Source organism: Leptonychotes weddellii, chromosome 7 (assembly GCF_054177405.1).
Source record: "Leptonychotes weddellii isolate Sample4059 chromosome 7, ASM5417740v2, whole genome shotgun sequence".
In the NCBI taxonomy this organism is placed as follows: Eukaryota; Metazoa; Chordata; class Mammalia; order Carnivora; family Phocidae; genus Leptonychotes; species Leptonychotes weddellii.
In genome coordinates, this window is record NC_138375.1 from 103,264,159 (window position 1) to 103,288,444 (window position 24,286).

General features: G+C 43.3%; 1 protein-coding gene and 1 non-coding gene across 2 annotated transcripts in view; one reads left to right on the forward strand and one right to left on the reverse strand.

The window, feature by feature from the left end:
* ANKRD55 (ankyrin repeat domain 55) overlaps positions 1-24,286 on the forward strand; it is a 396,197-nt gene that overhangs the window by 87,445 nt on the left and 284,466 nt on the right. Inside the window, exon 2 of the mRNA XM_081826855.1 lies at positions 14,476-14,668. The gene's annotated coding sequence lies outside the window, so the exon portion shown is untranslated. The remainder of the gene's footprint in view (positions 1-14,475; positions 14,669-24,286) is intronic.
* Positions 19,736-19,861, reverse strand: LOC115944654 (small nucleolar RNA SNORA17). The gene has a single exon (XR_004079183.2). It is a non-coding gene; the product is annotated as a small nucleolar RNA SNORA17 (small nucleolar RNA).

Genomic DNA, 24,286 nt, shown 5'->3' on the forward strand with positions numbered 1-24,286 from the left:
AAAAAAAAAAAGCAGTGAAGGGTTGACTACAGGCTCATTAGGGAATCTGCCTGCAGGAGGGAGGTAAGAGATTACTCCAGCCTTATGCTGTGGACACTCCTTGGCTACAGTCTAATAAGCAGAAAAAAAGAATCAAGAAAACAAATAAAAACATACTTCTGAAAGCTTCAAATGACTAAAGAAGTCAAGAGGCAGGATGTCTGCACTTTGTTTCTATTTATGGAACACAAAGTTTAAACAGAACTCTCCATTCAGAATCCATCTGGCTATGAAAATTGCCTTCCAAGTTATTATCTGCAAGGAAATGGACAGCATTCAAATCTTTCTCTGCAGTGAGTTTGTATTTAGAGATGTTTCACATGTGTTTAATTCACTGATCAATTTTACCTTGTCAAAACAGAATGGTCTGTCAAAAACAGGATGAGGCTCATTAGTGAGACACAGGAGATAGTACAATGGAGGAGAGAATAAACAGACTACCCAGAAATAAGGAAACAAGAGCCTATTCAGGAAGCAAGGGGTAATAGCAGAAAATGATACAGTAGTCATAGTAGACCAAAAGCTAGTGGGACAGCTATATGGTACTGCTACTTAGTAAGTGATACTGATGAGAAAAAAAAAGAGTGTCAGGAGAGTTTAGGAAATAAAAGTTTTTAGCCTGGAGAGGAGAGTAGGAATTTAACAACTTTTTATGTGTAAGAAGCACCCTAGTATATTTGTAAGAGTGCTGGACTGAGTGGGAGTCAGGAAACCCAGGTTCTAGAAGAAGACCTGGGTCGTCTTTGTCCTTCTGCTCTGAGCCTCACTTTGTTTGCTCATAAAATGAACAGTTCAGATTAAGATGACTGGTAAAGTCTTAGCCAGCTCTAGAATTTAGAGAGATAGTTCTAGGAAAATGTTGTTCAGTGACTCTACTTCTTCACAATCCAGAAATTTCTAGTACATGAAAAGTTTCTTGATTAACATAAGGATGATTAATTATTTACTTAAATAAACTTCTAGTGGAATTTATAAAATTTTGGAAACTGTATCCTTAGAGGTTTTTAAAATTCAGATAGAGCCCATCTCTTTGAGGGTTAAGAGATAAACCAGGAGGCATGTTTGAGGTTTCTTCTAGCCATCAAACAATGTAAAAATATTTTATTGTCATCTTTTGAAGGAGACTTTCCCAATGACCAGCCCCTAACAGGAGGGAAACAAAATCTAAATCCAAAATTGTTGGTTTATTGTCCCTGTAACAAATGGGAGATGATACTGTCAACCTAAATAAAGAGGTAAACTGAGGCAAGCTCAAATTACCAGAAATTGAATTTATTTGGGAATAGCAATGGAATTGCAATTTGGGAAATATTCTGTAGGAAGCTGCAGGTGAATCTGCTGAGGGTTTGGGGCAAGCTGTATTTACGGACAAGGAGTGCAAAAAGGGGGAAGTCCAGTCAGAGTTCAAGCAGTAAGTTCATTGGCTTAAGGATAGGGAAACATTCTTGGCAGATATACATTGGTCAAGAGTAAGTCTCGGTCTTCTGTAAAGCAGGCATTTATGTGAAATCAGTCTCTCAGATCTTAAGTTCTGTTCTTCTGAGGGCACATGCCTGAGATTCTCCATTTCATATCCTCTGATTCCATTTTAGATTGAAATCCTGTCATAGAACAAAGAGAAATCCAGCAAAAACAAGGCTCTAAGTTTGAGCCATGCTGTAGTTTTACTTTGCAAGGCATGGTCATGTCTTACTCACAAGAACCTTGTAAAGGTAGGGCCAGTGTCTGGGGTCCTCCTGCCTCACAGCTGAGCCTGGGAGTTCAGAGGCTGGCCAGTGGAGGAGGTGCCTTAGCCAGCCTGTATTCCTGCCAGTACCACGAGTGACCTGAGAGCAGGCAAGGTTTTATTTTTCCCCAGGTAAGATTCCTCTGACCTCCTGGAAGATGGTGCAAGCCCTATTCTACATGCTGGACAGGAATATATCCAATCAGGAGTGGCTTGTATGTATCCTACTGTGCAGCAATTACTTTTCTTAAAAGGCAGCAGGAGAGGAAAATCCTTTATTGCTGCCCTATTTCAACATGAGTGAAGTGCTGGGCACTCCATCAGCCACTGATGAGAAAATAATGTACAGCCAAGGGTGCAGTTGTGTTGGTGGAAGTTGTCGTTTGAAATGCCTCTGCAGGGTTAACTCTAAACTGAGAGAAAAGGAACTCCTCTAAACCATCAAGGCCCTAGAATGGTTCCTTTAGTCCTATTTTTAGGACTGGCTTCCTTAGGGCTGGCCTTCCGCCAAAGTGGGACATTTGAGGTCCCCTCTGCATTTAGCTTTCTGGCAGCTTCTTCTCTCTGGAGTCAACTCTTACCCTTCCGTGATGGCTGTTTACCATCATCTCCAGGTAGACTTCCCTTGCTGGAACTCATACTCATTAGGTATTTCCTAACGTCTATGAAAATGCTGTACTTTTTGAATGTGAAAAAAATATCAATGATTGCCTTGTGACCATAGTTCATGGTCTACAATATGAACACTGTATGTTCATATTTTTTGCCCATTTTTAGGTTAAATCACTGATAAGTGAGTACTTAGCAAAGCAGATTAATCAGCTTCCTCCATCCTAGATGGTATGTGCTTTTCCCACGTGAACATTTCTGATGTCAAGATGGGTCTTAAAATAATCGATATGTAGATCTGGTGTGGTAGAATTTTCCCTGTTCCCAAGGAGAAGTCATTGACTTGATGGGTTAGCTTACAATTGAAAAGGTGTAAGAGAGAAACTATGGAAGTGGAGTCCAAGTAATAATTTAAGTCAATATATTACATACAGCAGAAAATATAGGCTTAGGATTTTAAATGTTATTTATTTTTTCTAGATCATACCTTCATATAATTCAAAATTCAAAAGGTAGAAAAGGAATACATCAAAAGTCTCCTTCTGTCCCCCATCTGCCCAGTTCTACCTGGAAGTCATGTTACCATTTTCTTTCATTCTCTTACAGAGATGGTTTATTTATGTGTCAGCATGGATGTATGTAATTCCCCTTATTTATTCAAATGCTAGAATTACTACACACACTTTTCCATACTTTTCTTTTGATGCAGTAATATACTTTGGAGAGTATTCTGTTGTAGTACATTAAGAATTTCCAGTCCATCTTTTATAATTGGTAATATTCTATGTTATAGGTGTACACTGATTTATTTAACATGTTTCCTAAAGTGAACATCTAGGTTGTCATGAATCTTTTGCTATTATAAATACTACTCTAGAGAATGACATTGTATCCATATCATTATGTGCAGTGTGAGTAGGATGAATTTTAGAAGTGGAATTGCTGTCAAAAGATATGTGCATTTGCATATTTGATGGATATTGCCTGTTTGCCCTCCAGAGACACTTATTGTTTCATGTTTCTGTTAACAATATGTGAGAATGTCTGTTTCTGTATCTTGTCAGCACAGTGTGTTATCAAACGTTTTTATCTTTGTTTACTCTATTAGGTAGAAACTGGAATCCCTATGTAATTTTTAAAAATTTTAATTGATATATGATATATTCATAAAAGTATATTTATCATCAGTGTACAGCTCAATAAATCTTCACGAATTAAACACACTGTGTAATGAATACCCATTTCAAGAAACACACAGAACCTATAGCCCAGAAGCCCCAGAAGATTTTATTTATTTAAGAGAGAGAGAGGGAGAGAGAACATGAGCAGGGGAAGGGGCAGAAGGAGAGGGAGAAGTAGACTCTCCGCTGAGCGCGGAGCCCAACATGGGGCCTGATCCCAAGACCCTGAGATCATGACCTGAGCCGAAGTCAGACGCTTAACTGACTGAGTCACCCAGACGCCCCAAGTGACCATCTTTTAAAACCATGCATTTTTATTTTGAAATAACTTTAAATTGGCTTAACAGAAGTTAAGCATCATTTCATGTGTTTAAGAGTCATTTGTATTTCTTTTTCTTTGAACTGTATGTTCATATTTTTTGCCCATTTTTAGGTTAAACTGTTGATTTTTTTTTCCTTGATTTGTAGAAGTGATAAGGAAATTTCAGTCCAGAGTAGAAAAGATATGAGCAGTGTGCTGCTCATATCAACGCTGGTTGACTCCTAAGAGTGGATATTCAGCATTTGGAACTCTAGAAAACTAGTAATGAATAAAGCAATTCAATAACTGGTATACTCAGTCCAGGGAGCAGGGCCCGAGGAGCCCATTGCTTCATCTTTCGTTTAACTTGCAAGCTTGGTGGTCCCCATCTCACCCTCCAAAAAAAGCCTGGCGAAGTAGGTTCTTCTGTCAAGTGGGTGTTTTATCCTTAAACATCAAGCAAATATTTTTCAGGTCACCAGTTGAAAACTACCTTGTCAAGGGAAAGACCTGTTAAACAGGAATATCTGAGAAGACTCTCGGGAGACATTTGGAAAGAAGCCTTTTCCAGGAGAGAGCTGCCACTCAGGAATGACCACCTGACCAGTGGGTTCCCAGAGTACCTTGTCCCATTCAGCTCAGCCATCACATCAAACAAAGCATCACTCTTGGCCTGGAGGCACTGGTTCAGATAAAAACCTCCCAGGGAGTATACACACAGGAGGGGAGTTTCCCTTAAAAACAAAAGCAAGTAGGAGTTTTCTGGGGTTTTTTTGTTTTTGTTTTTGTTGTTTTTCCCCTCTCCTCTTCCTCTGACTGGACCGTAACCTCACACCGCATGCCTTCCAGCAAACACTCATCACCCGATAAATCATGTGACCCATTCTGTTTACTTAGAGGTGCTTGCCCAGCTGGGCCTCTAATGCAGACCCTGGTCTGTAACCAACTTCAGAGTGGTTTTCACTGAAAAGGGAACTTCTGAGGACCAGATAAGGCAAGCTATTCATTTGCATCAAGGCGCTCTGCTAGGTCATTCCCTGGGGGGCTGGGAGAACTGTGAAATGTGAGACAAGGTTTAAGAAGCTGCCAAAAAAACATCTTCTAGAGAACACCAACCCTGTTTACTTCCTACACAATGTGGAGTAGCTATAGAAAGTCTCCTCTCAAAAGTAATAATGGATTCGGGTTTGGGCCCTCATTTAATGTTTCACATTCTGGAATCAACAAAATGCTAATCCAAACATTTTTCACTGAGTGCTTTAGCAAAACCACTGATTGAACTATTTTAAATCTGATTTAAAAAAAAAAAGGAAAGAAGAAAGAGACAGACTACTTAGAAGGTGGAAGCTGCTTTGATGAGATGAACTGCCTGGCCCCGAGTCCAGAGCAGTGCATCTCAGAGTGGACCTGTGAACTCTCCATGTCAGAATCACCTGGGCTTAGTCCTGAGGAATTGGAACTGCAAGAAATTTGGCTCCAGAAATATGCTAAAAACAAATAAAACAATGATACAACCACACACACACAGACACACACACATGCACACACACACATAAACTATTTGGGGGAATGTTATGCTTGCTAACATATGAAAACTCCACTTCTAAAAATATTATTTTGAAGAACTAGAAATGGCCCTGTTGGGCCATGGACAACCAAGCTGTAACATGAAAAAACTTCTAGAGGGGACAGGATCTTCACCCTGTGATCCACCTTTACAGGTCTTTTGGCCTCCCTTCAGTCCACTTGCCGGCTAGTTATTCAAGATAAATAGGCACTTTATTCATTTTTTTACAAAAAGTTCTGGGCCACTTGGAGAGTCCTTGGAGGGCAGATGTCTTGTGCTAGGACGAGGGAGCACTGCAAATGCATCAGTGTCACGGTTTGTGCAGATCCTGAAAGGAGGAGGGTCGGTGCAGGACCTGGAGAGGTGAACTGAATCTTCTAGACATCTATTTACTTAACCAAACCATTACTTTGAATTCCCAGATATCATTTTAAAGTCTGTCCTGTCCATTGCCTCAGGACCCAGTTTCTCTCCTCTGAATGAATTGGGAACAGAATCCAGTTACAAGTCAGAGCTGCCTCTTACTAACAACCTTGAGAGGGGTCTAGCAATGTTAAATTGTACTTCATCAGATCCAGGCTTGGAAACAAGGTCCCTGCAGCTCTCCTGCTACTCAGGAGCTTCTTAGAGGCTCCTAGAGGCAGCTGGGGGTGGTGACAAGCCTGTGGCCGTGTGGTGCCTCAGGGACGCTGAACACTAGACTTTGAGGAGGCAATCTTTGGCAGAGTCCCCTCCACCCCCCACATATACACCTTGTCCACTTTTGGCACTAAAATAGTAAGCCATCTTGGTATGAGGGACCATGGAGGCTCAGACAGTAACAGTGGTAATCAGTGTGGATGAAGGACCACAAGGTTCTCCTCAGTGTTCTAGACTCAAGGACTGTATAATATATTACAATTTAAGCTAGTAAGTAATAGAATATTCAAATAAAAGAAAATAGGGGTTTATTATTGCACATGTCAAGAGGTTTCAGAGTAGGGAAATCAATGATATAGTGACTCAGGGGACCAAGTGATGCTCTCGCTCCTCTCTCAGGAGAACAAGATGACTGCTGGAGATCCATGCATCAGGCCTCACATGGACAGGTTCAAAGGGAGGAAGGAATGGAGCTTTGCTTCACATGCCTTTATTTTGATTAAGGTGGAACCTGTTCCCCCGAAGATCCTAGAATTCACTGTCACCTGCCCATCCCACACTGTATAGGGAGGAAGGGCAGATTTGCTGGGATAGACTTAGACTAATTATTTTCCATTCACTTGGGTTTGGGGAAGGGTCCAACTTCCTTGAGTATATCGCTATCCAACCCTGGAATAAAATTAGGGTTCTATCAACAAAGAGGAAGCATGAAATGGCTGCTGAACAGGCCCTGGACTGGTGACAAGATCTCTGTCACAGGGATTGTGCATTATCTTCGGTAGGGAGTTCCTTCTGGATGGCAAGAAAAAAAAATGTCCTGTTCTGGAGCAAAGGAGTTAATTTGACTTTAGAAAATAAAAACATCACATTTATCATCTGAGTGTTTTGTTTAATTTTCTGGCAGTAAAATTCATATCTTCCTGTCCTAAAGGTAGAAGTTTGGTGTACAGGTTAGAAATTGGGACATCTGAGTAAACGCCGACTTGCCAGAAAGTTCCTTTCCTCTGGAAGCCTCCAGCAGGCTCTCCCTGCTTGTCTTTCTCTATGTGCTCCGTTGCAGCAACAAGTGTGTGTTTGACTTGGGGACACTAACATGTATTGGCATTTATCTCCAGGCAGTTTCTAGTAATTTCTATGTGAGTTTCTGAAACCTTCAAGCCAGACTTCCTTCTTTTTTCTTTTTATCTGAAGCTAATAAAGCCTGAGTGGTGAGGCATCTTTTAAGAGTCGTGTGTACTCAGCAACTTTGGTGTGTTAGTTTGTCTTCCAATATGCCTTACTCAGGGTGCTTATCTCTTAGAAAGGGAGATTATTACCGCACAGACAAGGCTGGAAACCGCTTCGCTGACAGGTTTGAGTCTTAACAAAATAAACAGTAGAAAAGGCAAAACTGTGTGCAAAATGGCAGGCTTCATTCTCCCTGCAATGGTCAACTGGGGAGGGGGGGGAGCTGGAATCAAAACAAGGAGGACCTTTCAGGCATGCTTAGAGAGGCCGGGCTTCCTGTGGAGGAAGGTTGAGGTGGGGGAGATCATTCACATTTCTTTCTGACCAACCAGTTGTCTTTTTGTATAGAGACAACCATTCAGCTGACAAGCCATTCACCATACCTGTTGATCTGGTTTATGATTCATGCCTTAGAAGAACCCTAGAGTTGTGGCAATTACTCTTCCTGTTTTTCATACCCAGAAAGCTATACAAATAATAGAATCTTGCTACTGAGTTTCTCCTGATCTTGGTTTTGGGACCCAGTTGAAGAGTTTTTTCTTTGGATTTGGCAGAATCAGATCTCTGACCGGTACATGCAAATTTGCAAGCAACTTGAGGACAGGATAGTGTCATTTATTTTTCTCTCTTTCTTCTCAGCATCCCCTAGCATAATACTAGGAAAATGCTAGGTCCATAAATGTTTGTCGTATGATTAATGTTTGTCTGTGCCCAATGTAGGGCTCAAGCTCACAACCCTGAGATCAAGAATCATATGCTTCACTGACTGAGTTAGCCAGGAGCCCTAGTAATTGAAGTCTGAGTTCTTCCACTCTCTAAATGGCTTGGGAGATTTGGGTAGAACCTGCCATTTCCACCATAGTTCAAGAATTCAGGGTAGAGGGGTGCCTGGGTGATGCAGTTGGTTGAGCGTCGGACTCTTGATTTCGGCTCAGGTCATGATCTCAGGGTTGTGAGACTGCTGGAGTTTGGTGTGCACGGTGTACACCCCACGTGGTGCTCCATGCTCAGTGGAGAGTCTGCTTGAGATTCTCACTCCCACTGACCTTCCCGCTTGTGCTCTTTCTCTCTCAAATAAGTAAATAAACCTTAACAACAACGAAAAAGAATTCAAGATAGAATTTGAGGGAATAGATAGCTCTATCTCCTTTTGGAAGAACTAGAGTCCAGCTTGTCCCTTTTAATCTAGATGAGAGACCCCTCTCACACTTAGCCTCCGGCTAATAGGCACTGCAGTAGTCAAGCCCTTCCAAAGAACATAGTGGTCATATGGCCTGTTGTTAGGATTTTAGAACAGGAGTCAGGCAGGAATTGAATCCTGATTCCATGTCTTACTATGTGATCTTGAACTACGGATTTTGCTCTTTTTTTTTTTTTTTTTGGAGTTTGCTTTTCTAAATATTAATCTCCTCCCCCATGAAAGAGAGCTTCAAAAGACAGTTGTGAGGATTAAATGGGATAATATATTTAAAGCACTTAGCACAGTTCCCAGCACTTCACAAGCTCTTGTGACTATTTGTTGTTGTTGTTGTTGTTGTTATTGCCAGCTCCCTATACCAGAACATTTAGAACAAAGAGGTTTGGGTAAAGATCATTTTGAACCTCTTCTCTGAGAGGGTGGGTCCTGAATCCATGAAAATGTATTTACTTGGTCATGGACCTCATTCTGCTTAATCACCATAGATGTGGGTTGAGGTTAGGTCAGTCAAGGATAAACTCACAACAATGGGGTGTGCAGCCCAGCATGGCCACTCTTTGGCCTAGCAGCTGGTAAATGACAATGATTTTCTTCCTTAATTTTGTTTTCAAAGGGGCTTGTTAGGGTACATTTGCTCATATTCTGTTTAATTTTTACTACCAATCTAACTCCCCCTTGACACCAAAAAAATAAAAAAATAAAATGAAAAATAATAAAAGACACTATGTTTAAAGATGGCTTTTGCTTGAAACCAACAATCCAATCTTAGAGAAACAGCTGAGCTCGTGGAAAGACCCTGTAGCCTAACTGACTACATATATATAACTGACTACACCATATTCAGACACCACTTTGTCCACTTCCTGGTTGTATGGCCTGTACAAATCACTTGACCTTCCACATTCTTGGTTTCCTCATTTGTAAAATGGTTATAATAATGCTTATCTAATAAGGTTTCTGTAAGAGTTAGAAAGAGTATATATAAAGCATGCCTAGTAAAGATTTTAGGTGCTCAATAAAAGTGGTAGCTGGTTCCAGGATTCTGGTTCTTTTTCAGTCCTACCCAAGACTTAGAGGAAATGGCTCCCAAAGCATATTAGTAGCAAACACCCACATATGGTGTGCCAGGAAATCCTCTGTGCCCTTTATATATATTAAGTAATTTAGTTCTCTCAATAATCCTGTGAGGCAGGTGGTATTATTACCCCACTTTACAGATGAGGTAAATGAGGCATAGAAAGGCCAAGTGTCTTGTCCAAGATTCCATATCTAGTATGTCAGAGTTCCTGCTCCTAGCCACTCTACCAGCATCTCTTTTGGATGACCCATTCAGTGAGAGAGGAGAGGACAAGCCCACCACCTTACCCTCCAGATGATTTGTTGAGTGCCTTAAGAACATAGACATGGCCCCAGGGTGTCTTAAATGAGGTCAGAGGAAGAGCCATGCCCTCCCGTAGGGATTTCCCTTTGGTCCTAGTAGGACTAAATCTAGCAAAATGGATACTATGCCAATAAAAATTTTAAAAAGTCCTTTTAGAAAACAGAGCCCATTGCAGAAGTTCAGGATTCTGAGATAAGAACCCCCAGGCTGTGTGGCTTAGTGGGAAGTTTCCTAACCTTAGGGTCAAGCAAATCTGTGGGTATATGATACTTGGGGGCTGTGTGACCTCTCTGAGCCTTAGTTTACTCATCTGTGAAAGGAGATTAATAAAACATACATCTTAGCATTGTTCTGGGAATTAAATAAGATGATACACAGAAAGCTCCCTGTCCAGTACAGGAATACTCTGGGTACTCAGTGAAAGAGCATCATACTTTGTACCTTTAGCCATCTTGCATGATTTCCAGAGCAATTATTCTCTCAAGAAACCATCAAGAATTTTGGCATTGTGGCTCTGAAATTGGTGATTCACTGGATTGAAGACTGGATTGAAGACTTTGCTTTATTAGCCCTGCCTTGAGCCTTGCTCCTGGCCCTTCTGACTTCTGACACCTCTGGGATCTGCTGTTAGCCTAACCTCTGCCAGGCAAACCTGGACTCCTTTAACAGAGCTCTGCTGCTTTCAGAGGCAGCTTAAAGAGGAAGGTGGCAGGGCAGGGAAGAACTTTGGATATGGAACTAGAAAGCTGTCCAGTGTTGGGGCGCCTGGGTGGCTCAGTTGGTTAAGCGACTGCCTTCGGCTCAGGTCATGATCCTGGAGTCCCGGGATCGAGTCCCGCATCAGGCTCCCTGCTTGGCAGGGAGTCTGCTTCTCCCTCTGACCCTCCCCCGTCTCATGCTCTCTCTCTCTCTCTATCTCATTTTCTCTCTCAAATAAATAAATAAAATCTTTAAAAAAAAAAAAAAAAGAAAGCTGTCCAGTGTTTAAGTTCTATGTCTACCATGAGCTACAAATGTGACCATTTGTTTGCTATTTGGGGCTTGAGTTTCTTATCGACTAGGAAGGGGAATGTATTAGAGCAGATATTACTGAGGCCACATCCAGCTCCTCCTCAGGCTAGTAGGCTCTTTCCCCAACTAGATTCCCAATACCCTGAATTCACTAGGGAGATTCATGGTTCTATGGCACAGTATTACTGTTTTGGGGGGATAGTGGAGAGGGAGGAAGAGAAAAGCAAAATGGCAATGCAAGATGAGTTTCCCAGACCTCTATGAACTCACTAATAAAACAAAATCATGAATCAGTCCCCCACATCCACTTCCCAAGAAAAAGAATGAATCTTTTTTTTTTTTAAAGATTTTATTTATTTGACAGAGAGAGATACAGCGAGAGAGGGAACACAAGCAGCGGGAGTGGGAGAGGGAGAAGCAGGCTTCCCGGGGAGCAGGGAGCCCGATGCGGGGCTCGATCCCAGGACCCTGGGACCATGACCTGAGCCGAAGGCAGACGCTTAACGACTGAGCCACCCAGGCGCCCCTAAATCTTTTTTTTAATAGAGAGATTCCTGCAGCGGCAAAGAAAAGCCTTTAATTTCGGAACCAAAGCTATTTGTTTACTGTCTCAATGTCCTTTCACCGAGAGCTCATCCCACAAACAATAGCAAAGGCAAACGAAAGACAAATGTAGGAAACATTTATATTTATATCCCAAAGGTAGGAAACAGCATGAAAATATTGTTAAGGAAACTCAGTAAGTCTCTGCTCCAGGGTATGTATATAGATTTGGTGCCAAAGGCAGCATGGCCAGATGTAAGAGGACATGATCCTCCTGCAAAGAACAAAGGATAAATATGTTGGAATTCCACTGGGGAGGAGAAGAGCCAGGAGTAATCATTCAGGTGCCCACACAGCAAGCTCTTACAGAGGCCTTGTAGCCAGCAGCCTTTTCTTTGAGCATCAGTCCAGACACTACTCCCTGATAGCTGTGGGATCTTGGGCATGATTGTAATCTCTCTGTTCCTTAGCTTCTTCATCTATGAAATGGAGATACCAATAGTGCCTAACTCACAGGGCTACAGTAGGAATTAACAACTTAATATATGTCAGTCATGTAGAATTGTGCCTCGTATGTGCTAAATACTTATAGTTAATATTCTTATTACATACAGGTCTAAGGAGAAGGTCTTCTAATGACCCCATTTTAATGATCTACCACCACTTTAGGGAGATGCTGTGGTATAGTCAAAGTAGTGTTGGCTCTGCTATTGGACAAACACAGATGCAGATCCTGGTCCATCACTTACCAGCCCTGACTCTGGGCAAGGCTGCAGAAACAGTGGGGGCACAGTGGCTCAAGGTTTAGGATGGCTGAGGAATATGGTCCTGCTCCAGGTAAGCTGTGGATACTGTATTGCCCTGACTTGCGGGCCCCTATTGAGCCTCCTTTCTTCATAAATTACCGTTATTGTTGTCATTATCATCACTATGATCAACTAGATAGAAGAAAAGTGGACATCTGTCATTTTCATCCTCCTAATTTCTCCCCATTCAGTCTTTCATTACCCAAAGAGTGACCATTAGGATGGGAAGGACTTGAATAAACTGATCCTTCAAAGGTGGAGGATTTTTTTAAATTGAGGTAAAATTCACATAACATAAAATTAACCATTTTAAAGTTATCAATTCAGCCATTTACTACATTCCCATGTTGTGCAACTATCACTTCTGTCTAGTTCCAAAACATGTTTGTCTCCTCCAGAGGAGACCCCATGCCCATTAAGCAGTCACTCCCCATACCTCCCTTCTCCTCAGCCCCTGACAGCCATTAATCTGCTTTCTGTCTCTATGGACTTACCTGGACCTTTCATATAAATGGAATCATACCATATATGGCTTTTGTTTCTGTCTTCTTTCACTTAGCATATTTTGGAGGTTTTTCCATGTTGTTAGCATGTACTTCATTCCTTTTTAAGGCTGAATAATATTCTACATTTTGTTTATCCATTCATCATCCATTGATGGACATTTTGCTTGTTTGTACCTTTTGGCTACTGTGAATAGTGCTGCCATGAGCATTGGTGTACAAGTATTTGAATACCTGTTTTCAGTTCTTCTGGGTATATACCTAGGAATGGAATTGTTGGGTCATATGGCAATTCTAGGTTTAGTTTTTTGAGAAGCTATCAGTGTTTTCCATGCTGCTACATTACTTTGTATGCAGTAGGAGCACTTTGATGTTGAAAAATAGTTCTGGTGGCTGGAATTCTATTCTTTCTGATGCAGATTGGCCAGTGGGGTGAAGAGACTGACCAGTGGGTTGGAGGGACAGTAGGTTGGGGACTGGATCTTTCTGCTGCCTTTTTAATCCTTAGTTGTAAGAAGGCACTAACTCTGCCCTTTGCAAAGCTCATTCTGCTAAACCAGTGGGGAAATGGGAGGGAAAAGAGGAGACTACTGTATAGAAGACTGAAGATGACCAAGTCTAAACAAGAGGCCATTCTGTGGACATATTATATGTAGATGGTTTCGAATCCTAATCACTTTCTTGTAAGAGAACTGTGATATTCTTGTGCATTTACTCATAGTAGTAATTGACCACAATCTTGAAGTCTTTTAGGTATTTGCTGTCTGATGTTTTATTATAAGCAACTTGAAGGGCAGCATATGTCAGAATCCCCTCCTGGGAGGCAGGAGCATATCAGGCCTCCCAGAAGCACCTGCCATAGAGGCCAATGGATATAACATGGGAGCTACTGAGAAGGACAGGACTTGAGGGAGACTATGGAGAGTCAAGGCCAGGGAAGTTGCATGGCTGCCATTAGATCTGAGGGCAGAGGGCAGAGTGGGAGCAGGAGACAGAGAGAGCTATTGGGAGTCAGAGGTCAGGTCTGCAATCCAATAAAGGCAGAGACAAGGGTACTGGATGAGGCATCAGCTATGGATGGGGTTGAATGCTTAGAGCTCATTCTTCTCAGGGATTGTCCCACTGGGAGTGTGAGGACAGCCACAGTCAAAGAGAGAGTCTGGGAGGCAAAGAACAGCCTTTCTCAACAGGCTCCTGTGAGAGCTTATTAAACAAGTGTTCAGAGAATGGTTTAACTTTACCCAGATGTCTTTGCAAAGATATCGATATCATGAATAGATTGTAAAACTCAGGACCTACAAATGCAGAGTCTCCTTCATCTGCAAATAGTCACCACAGTTCATATTCTTTTCTGTATTGTCCAAAACTATAATATGAATAACTGGATCTCAAACAGGATTCTCAATTTATTCTTAGGAAAGAAGTACTTCTCATTTTCCTGAAGCACTATAGTAAACGATGCCCCATAGTGGATAGATGGATATAAAACCCCAGAGAAGTTCATTCCAGGCCAAAGGTGACCACTGCTTGTTGCCCTCACATCTTTCTCTGCTGTGAACTCTACCAAACCCCAAGATGTGGGAAATCGTGTGGGGGGTTTGGAAGGGTCCCAGGACCTTCAGGCTCACTAGAAGGCAGTTCCTGGTAGGTCACGAAAGCCTTACTTAGTAGGGCTAATGAATTTAGGTCTCCCAAACACCCTAGAACATCAGGGGTCCTTACTGCAACTTCTTTGTTCCTCTAGGTGAAGAGACAACTCTGTCCCTTGGAAAAGAGGGATGTTTATTGAAGAGTCAACTCAGAGACCTTGTGGCCTTAGGCGTGGAATGCCTTATCCTGCTCTCCAAAGCACTTCCCTGCAGGTACTAAATTGGAGGAAATTCCTTCCAGAGCTCAAGCCCAGAAGGCTGACAATGCTGTTGATGGCAGTATACTGAGTAAGTAAGAGAAGTTTGGGAGATGGAATGTGGGGTCCAGGATCCTCCCTGGAGGGAAGAGATGTGAGCTCCTTGGAGCCCCCTGGAGTAGGGCTTCGGTGAACTGATGATAAATAGTGCCTCCTGCTGCAGGCCATACAAACAGCTGAAGATCTCACCCCCTCCATGCCTTTAGTCCCCTGTGGGAGTCATGTACAATTTGGAAGGCAGATCAAGGGCATCCTGGCTCCCAGCTAACCACCCCACTTGCAGCCTGGAGGTCTGGAGGCCTGAAGACCCCCCACCCCAAGCCAGCAGGCAGAGGTCCCCAAGTTCACAGAGCTAGTTCCTCTTGCCCTGGGTTCCTGCTCTCTGGGGGACTGCCCTTTCCAGAACTTTTCCTCTGCAGACAGCTCTTTCCAAGGCTCTCAAGACTCCAAACCAAATTGTTTGGGGAATGAAAAAGTGAGAGCACACATCTTAGAGCAGCAGGGACCAGCTGCTGGATCAACTCTCCCCAAAACAGAGCTTCCTGGGAAGTGCCTGGAGCATCTCAAAATCCTCCATCTGACCTCCTGCCCATGTTTCTAATTGTCTTTTTTTTTTTTTTTAATAACATGAAAATAAGATGTTTTCACATTAAAAAAAAAGAAGAAGAAGAAAAAAGAGAGAGGAAAAGGAAAGAAATTAACTGTTAAGGTTCTCTGTCTCCAGGGAAGTTCAGGGGGAAATTTTAGGAACTTTCTGCCTGCTTTTTATTGTATTTACCCGGCCACCCTGCCAAGGGGAGGATGAGAACTCTTTGCGCCTGGTGCACCGTTCAAAGCCCTGTGTGCTTAATAGGGTGACACAAATGTCTGTGTTTCTTTTTGCTTTTGACCGAAGGCTGTAGGGAGGGGCCACCCCAGGGGACTGTCGGGGAGGGCCTTGCCAGTTGGTTCCCGTTCCCTGCGCCAAACTGGTTCCCAGCCCCGGCCAAGCCCGCCCCGGCCGGAAGGGCCTATGGGCCGCCGCCGAGTGGCGGAGGGGCCGGGTGCGGAGGGGCCGGGTGGGGGTGGGGGACGTGGACGCCGTTCCGCCTGCCCCGCTTGGAGAGACTCGGAGCCCGAGCTGGGCTAGCGTGGGCTCTGCCGGAATCACGCCGTGTGATGCTTTTGCCAAAGGAAACTTTGGGAAGCCGGGGGCGGGGGGGGTTCGGCGATTCCCTGCCTCCTCCCATCCCTACCCTGCCGCTCTCCCTCCTCCCACCTCTAGCTGTCTTCGGCCGAGGAACAGCTTTGGGCCGAGGTCAGCTGGCTGCCTTTGTGGCTGCTTCCCAGGAAGGAAGAAGCGTTGTCTGCAGATCAGTTTATCAGCTGGCTTTCCTGTGCCGGAGCGCCGCCGTTTTCCGGGGACGGCTGCCACCCCCGTGATTCCCAGCCGGGGCTGCGGGTGGTGCGTGAGAGCCGGATAAATAGGCCATTGTGCGGCCGCTCAGAATCCAGGTTTCTTATCAAACTATCCACCAGCGAGAATGAAATTCCGCCCCTGCTGCCTGTTATCTTAGCTTCTCTTTTCACTCTCTGCAATTACAGCCATTTCAGGATTTATCCCCCACCCCCACCCCACCGCGAGTTTTGAAGGGAATATTCAGAAAGCAATTTACTTGTGCAGCTTACTGTGTGAGGCAGAGACTTCGGGGGCGTGTCTCCTAACAGTGTTTACGTGGGATTTTGGTTTGCAATCTTGAATTTAGCTTTTTTGGCTTTGATGTGTGATGTTTCTACTTGACACTCCCACTCAGGCACATCATTCAACACCAACTGCAAATATTAGGGAGGTAATTCTGTAGGGCTTTAGATGCAGTGTGTGTGTGTGTGTGTGTGTGTGTGTGTGTGTTTGATATCTTTTAATTGCTTTATGAACACTGAAGACTTTCAGAGGGAAACCACTAGTGGAAACTGGCCATCTGATGGAGGCTATGTGACAGTGTCGTGTGGTAGTTTTGGAGAGGGATGACATGGAGGTTTTAATGGTGTCGGTTTTTTGTTTTTCTGCTGCAGCAGCTGGCCTACTGTGGAGGAGTTGTACATAGCTGGTGCTTGACTTACGAAGTTGTCATTAGCAGGCAAGGCTGGTTTTAGAGCCTCTGACCAGTGCCATTGCACAAGTCCCTTGCTCAGAGGGGGACCCATGCTTGGGTTACTGTTCTGCTGTTAGCATCCTGAGATGCTTAATAAGTTTTGAAGAGGATTCTGCATTTTCATTTTGTACTTGGATTTGCAAGTTATATAGCTAGTCTTGTTAGTAGGAGCTCAGATTCATTTGAACGAGCTTGAATAATGGTTTGAATAAGTTCATAAGTTCCAATTTGAGATAATGGCCTGCTGTTAGTTGATAAACTGCTGAAGTTGATTCTCATACTTGTCAATATATCTACTGCAATTGTTCTGATGGATTGGACAATGCTCTATAAACTAAACTGGGCCCCTGGCATCATCTCTGTAGTGAGCTGCAACAGCCCATTGCCAGAACAAGAGCAAGCATCCGGGCAAGACTGGCTTCACTCTGCTTCCCTTAGAAAGCTGGGGATGTTCACTCCTCAAAGACCCAGACAGTTTCATAGTAAGATGCTCATTTGTGCAGTTACCACCTCTCTTTCCTTTTATCCACTTTGAAATTCCTAGCTTCCACATCTGCAGGCCACAACAGGGTTGGAAATGGACTCATCCCATCAAAAATCTTTCATGGATTTAGACACTGTGTTTAACACTTTTAGCACCTAAACAACTCTTGGCAAATTACTCTGAATCTGGGACTTGGCATTCCTGACAGACAGAGGAGGGAAAGGGAAAATAGTTCATAATAAATAAGCAAAATGCTATTTTTCTAGAAATAATTTGTGTGGGAAACAATTGTTTTGGCTTAATGAGACAAATTTTCTCTTCCAAAGAGTATTCTTTCGTTTCTTTACTCTTTCACTCATTAATTTATGACTTGACTTTCCATTCGCTCAACAAAGATTCTATAGGAAATGTGCTAGAGAGATATTGTGATAAAGTGATGAAAGAGAGGAGATTCAGAATAGTGGGGATATAAACAAGTATAGGAAGAGTGCAATGACATGGTATAGATGCTAAGAAAGAAGTATCTATTAGGATGCGTTAGGGCCAAAAGGAGTTAATAGGATCAGTTCTTTTGGTCATCTTTCATGAGTTCCCTGGCTATGACATTTTTCTTCATGAGCCTTAGTATTATTATTATTGTTAATAGGTAACATTCATAAAGTAATTGGCACGTTCAGACACAGAGCTAAAAACATTGTAGAGGCATTTTCTCATTTGTCTCGAAATACAATCAAGGTCCCCAGGCACCTGGGTGGCTCAGTCGGTTAAGCGACTGCCTTCGGCTCAGGTCGTGATCCTGGGGTCCTGGGATCGAGCCCCGCATCGGGCTCCCTGCTCCGCAGGAAGCTTGCTTCTCCCTCTTCCATTCCCCCTGCTTGTGTTCCCTCTCTCGCTGTGTCTCTCTGTCAAATAAATAATAAAAATAAAATCTTTAAAAAAAAAGAAAAGAAATACAATCAAGGTCCATGTAGAAACTCCACTGTATAGAAGCAAGTGAGACCAGGACATGTTAGGGGCGCTCAAGGTCACACAGTGCCTAAGAGGTAAAGTCACTATTTGATTCAGCTGTTCTCCTCCAGAGTGTGCCTTCTCAAGGAAGCCTGCACTGCCTCCAGCAACGTGGCTGCAATGCCATGTGTAAGCATGGTTTGTACAAAGGATTGGAAAAATGGCATCTACTATTGCCCAGGATCACTTTTCTTTTCACAAAATACACTGAGACTGGCTCAAATTCCCAAAAGGGAATTTTTTTCCCCTCTCCCCTCCCTAGTAGGACCAGGCTTATTTGTTTCAACAACTTATGGATGCCAGGGCTACGAATGGCTCCCATGAGACCAGAGTAAATCCCTAAAATGTGGGCTGGGCACAGAGTGGTTTGCCATGGCTTCCTGTAGGGGATTTTGTGGGTGTTTTCATGCCTCCCAGTTAAGGAGTGAATTCCACCCCCAAGGAAGAGTGTGTATTCCCATGTCCCCACTCCTTAGTGGTCAGTTTTAGACCTTTTATGTCACAAGTATTGGAAGCCAGACTTTTGAGGCTCATTCCCAGCAACCCCTTTAGGCTCTGGTTGGTACTAGTGGCTCCTTGTAACGAAGAGCACTTGAGTTTGAAGTTTTAGAGAATTTTCCCTAGTGTTACGCACTTACACACAACACTACCATAAGGAGAGAATGCCGGAGGGTGGCAGTTTGGAGCCAGGATGGGGCAGGGTGTGGGGCAAAGCTGATGAAGTGGCCAGGATAAGGTCACGGAGCATTGGAGTGAGTGCTAGAAATAGAATTCAGGTTTAGTACTTTCCCCTCTGCAAGGAACTGCTGCCTTGTAACCCAAAGCAGGATTAGCCTGGGGCAAAACAAAGCAAAATGGAAATTTTCTTGAGGGAGGTTTTTTGGTTTTGTTTTTTTCTCTGCTGGGATCTAGAGACAGACTCCTTGGCTGGGTGCTAAGTGTTTTCAATGGGGAGAGGCCCTGTGTAAGCCAAATTCAGTTCCTCCCACCCTGAAATAGTTCGTTGCTCTGACCTTGACCTGAATGTTTAACAAAGCTGTGAAATGGAAGGCAAGACTAGAAAAGACCAGCAAACAGAGAAAGAAAAGAATCATTCATTGCTACATTGTGAAGAACTCAGGTGTCTGTTACCAGGCTCTCCATTGTTGCTTGGGCCACAGCACATGGAAGGAGCAATCTTGGTTGGACTTTTTAAAAAGGAATATTGTTATTATTTGAGTAGAAAACATAAATAATCATTCTGGTGGAATCTGATCATCTTTTTCAGCCTATGGTGCTGGTGAATATCAACCTCTAGTTGTAAAGTGGAAAATGTCAGATTTGGAGAGATCAGAAACATAGTTAGTTGTATAAATAAAACACCTATATGTATAAAAACAATTATTTTAGAAACAATATGACACCTTTCTACTGTCTTGGAATGGTTAGGCCACCAAGGAAACTGTAGTGTGCATCTTTGTTCTTTTACTCATTCATTGTCGGGCAGTTAATAGTTGTGGTGCTCTCTGTGCTGTGCACACAGAAGACACAAGCTCATCTGTCCTCAGAGACCTTATGATGTCCAGGAAAGGCCAAAAAGCACATGAACTTGAGACTCAGACATGTCAGAGGCTGCATGAAGGACTGATGGGGCTAGAAGTATAGGAAACCCTCTCCCTGAGCTTCTTGGCTTTGGGGGAAGAGAGCCAACAGGGGTAAGGTTTGTGCTCAGTACTTGGGGGTTGCTGGGGTGAAGGAGGGAAAAAGAGGTCAAACCAGTGACTATTCTCCAGGCTCAGCACATAGGGTAGAGATTAGTCCTATGGGTAGAGGGCTCTCTAGCTTCTAGGAAATATGGAAGGGAATCCTGCTCTGCAGGTATGCCCAGATCATGGTCAGGCTTTGATCCCAGGGAAGAACAGCCTGTCCATCAGGAAGAGTCACAGCCTGGGGAGCATATCCTAGGTGATGGCTCCCAGGACATGGATCCTAGCATTGTCCCTGGGACCAGGTAGCAGCAGTGGAGACACTGGTGGTGAGAGGCACCAGAAGAGCCCACCTAAAGGAGGTCTAGAGCAGGAGAACAGGGAGCCTGCCTGAGGGACTGCTTGCTGACTCCATATTGGGTGACACTTGGAGGTGAGCTGAAACATGGGACAAAGAGAGGGTGAGTTCAGATGATTGCAGTGGGGGGTAGTTCCATTGTACCCACAGGCTGGTGCAGCCCGGTAAAGGATTATATACAGACTTGAATTCAGGGCAGTGTGAGAGAAGCCTACGGTGGTCTTTGCAGAAACCAGATGAGTTATAGTTCAAATAGTTTATCATGTTATGAAGCAAGAACTGTGGAAAGTCAGTTAAGAATTTATTCAAGTGGTGGATCAGACATCAATTCAATTACGGAGCTCTCTACATCCTCTCCACTTTATGCAGATCCTCTGGCCCCACCTAAGGCTTAGTCATAAATTTTATCACAATTAAAAAACAAACAAAAGAATAAGTAATACTCTTTAATTATGATCAGTATACTATAAATTGATCTTAAATTAAAATAACAGTACTCTCACAGAACTCTTAAGAAGTGTTTACAGTCTTTATGTGGGGAATTGCGAACTTAGATTTATTAGTTTTCTTGAATGTTAATTACTCTGAAGTTATGGAAAGAGTTTTTGCAATTAGTAGCACAACAATGTGAATGTACTTAACACTGAGATGTACAATTAATGGTTAAGATGGTAAATTTTATGTTATATATATTTTACTGCAACTAAAAAGAAAGGTTAAAAACAAAAAACCTCTGCAGGCTCAGAAGTTTCACAACTATAGGGTCATGGAGAGAAAGAGACACCTAAATGTACTTGAGTACTCTGTATTGTTGCCATATGCATTTTAGGAAGCCAAGCCTTTTTCTTTGTCCCAGACCTTGATTATATGATACAGCACATGTACAGTTTCCGTATTTGTCATAGAAGTTAGAAGGTGCTTTGTTTTCTTTCCTCACTGTGGTGGAGGCTGCTGGTGCCCAGTGAGGTATCCAAGTCCCCTCTTTTTGGATTTCCCGCTCATGGTGCTTCTTACTACCTGTGCATCTGGGCAAAAGCAGGGCTGGGAGATGAGACTAGTTCTCATCAGAGTCAGGGTGCCTCACTGAAGACCAGGCACCTTTCCCATGAGCTCTCTTTGCTTCTCTGCTGGCCAAATGGAGATTATCCCAAGGACTCAAAGGAAGGTGGAACTGTCAGAAGGAATGGGCCTGGATCCCGAAATGACTGCGTGGAACTTCACTGCAATCTTGCATGGGACTGTGACAGAAATGAGAATAAACCTGTTGCGTTAAGCCACTGGAATTTTACTCTTGTTAACATCTAGCCTACTCTGAGTAACACAACCATAAAAGGTATTACAGAGACAGGATAGGATATACAGTGCTGTACCTGTAAGCTAAGGAAAGGTCAGACCGGCAAGGGAAATGGAAATGACAGGTTTAATGATCCCCAGGTGTAAGCGCTTCATGTTACTCATTAATCATGTGGCAAATATGTTTAAATAAACATAGACAAGCAATTTCTGTTCAACAGATATATCAAGGGAAAGGGGTTTTTTTTGAGGCTTGGATCAGAATGTTAATGCCTCCCTTTGGGCCCAGCACAGGAGTTGCAGCAGAAATCAGAGAGACTTCTCAGGGGAGGATGAAAATGCACCTCACACAGAGAGTCAGGAGCTCCCCTCCCCTTCCCTTCCTTTCCCCTTCCCTTCCCTTCCCTTCTTTCCTGATTGATTGATTTATTTTAGAGTGGGGGAAGGGCAGAGGGAGAGGAGAGAGAATCTCCAGCAGACTCCCTGCTGAGCATGGACCCCACAGGGGGCTGGATCCCATGACCTTGAGATCATGACCTGAGCCAAAATCAAGAGTCAGTCGCTTAACGACTGAGCTGCCCAGGTGCCCCAGAGTTGCTTTCAGAATTCTTGTTCCTCCAGGTCTTGGAGACTTGAGACTTTTTTTTCTAAAATGATGATCAATGCTAACACCAGACAAAGGAAATTAAGGCACCCTGATGCCTAAGAGTTCCCCAAATAGTATCTATCCATCCTGCTCCTGGTCCCATCCCAGCTTTGGTTCTAAGCTGTTCTCATGACAATGTGTTGATGACTGGATTCTTGCCTGTTGAACCTGGCAGTAGGTTCCCAAGACAAGCCATCACCCCTGCCCCAACTTGGAACAAAGCCTTCACTTTTGGCCCCAGTATGGATCTTTGGTTGGTCGTGCTGTCAATCCATTTGTCCTCAGAGCAGCATGACTTCTCAGCTTCATACCTGTGGTTCTTGGAGATTAGGAGGGTACATTTTTATGACCCTTTAATGAGTTCATATTAACTTAGAATATAATTCTAATCATGCTCTCCAAGGTTCTGCATGATCTGGCCTCTGTCCTTTTTATTATCACATCTTGGGCTGCCTCACCCCCTTCCTTACCACAGCTACTCTGATTTTTTGGTTCCTTAAAGATGCAAGCTCTTTCTCAGGGCCTTTTAACATGCTGTTTCCGGTGCCTAGAAATGCTCTCCTCCCAGCTCTTGCTATTCTTAGCTCTTCTGTTCCTTAGATTTCAGCCCTGAAGCCTTCTCCACAGAGAGGCCTACTCTGACCCACCCACCAAAGCCTTGATTCCAGCCATTGTGGTGGCAACAGCCTTTTTCAGGTATCACCTCATAGCTTCAACTGCACTTAGCTTCTCTTAGTTTCTGTTCCAGGGTTCCAGAGACTCCAGGGTTTTTCTGATGCTGCAGTAGGACCTTCACATGTGCAGCCTGGGATTGGGCGGGAATTGATAGCCCAGGACCAATAGAAGCTGATGGGCCAATGCTTCTCTCTTCTGTCCCTTGGGTGGACAGTTTTGAGGAGCATTCTACACAGTTCCTTAGTGTCCCAGCAGGATCAACCCCATGGACCACGGGAGTGACCAACTTGAAACTCTGCCCTGGTTTCAGCTTTTCTTCCTTCCTTCTTTCCCTTTCTGTAGTCCCCACTTCTCTTCTCTGGGGTCACTTCCCAAAATAAACTACCTGCCTGTAATCCCTGGCCAAGCTTTCCATGGAGAACTTAGGTGAAGAGAGTCCTCTCCATTAATTTTATTTATTTCTACAATTATTCTTTGTTTTATGCAAGGCTAATTCTGTACATTTAGAATGTAAGCTCCAAAGGGCAGGAACCTGGTCATTTTCAACTGTTTGCATCCTCAGCAACTAATGTGAAATTCTTGGCACAGACACGCCATCACCATATATGAATGAACACATTTCAAAAATGCTACATTTAAGAATATTCTAGGCATTAAGAGGCAATATAGCATAATGGTTGGTTAGGAGCATACAATCCAGAGTCAGTCAGTCGGTCTTGGGTTGCTTCTTGACTCTGCCATGTAAGTACCTCAGTGGCCTCAAGCCAGTACCAAACCAGGCTGGACATCCCAGTTTGTAAAATGGGACTGTTTTGGGAGTGTTATGATTTCTTTCTTTCTTTAATCTCCCCCTTTTTATAGTCGTTGAATAAAATTTAGACTTACACAAATATAGGATCCATTTTATATCTTCCAAATTTGTCAGTCCTTTAGCTTTATTTTCCAAGTATGCCTGAGTTGAATAATATCAACCTAATGGCCCACAGCTGAGAATCAGAAGATTTAGGGGTGTGGTAGCGTAAACATTACACATCTTTGGTTCCCCCTAAGAAGTGCTTTAAAACATACTTAGATTAATCAAAAGTAGACAAAGAGCAGTGCTAATGTGTGACATGTTAGTTTCCTCCATTTCTTGTCTTTTGCAGGGCCTACCTCCATGTGATTCTATTTTAAAGTTGTAATTAGAACCATTACCGAAAGATAGTTCTGTGGAATTGTAGTAACTTTTTTTTTATTATTATGTTAATCACCATACATTACATCATTAGTTTTTGATGTAGTGTTCCATGATTCATTGTTTGCGTATAACACCCAGTGCACCATGCAGAACGTGCCCTCTTTAATACCCATCACCAGGCTAACCCATCC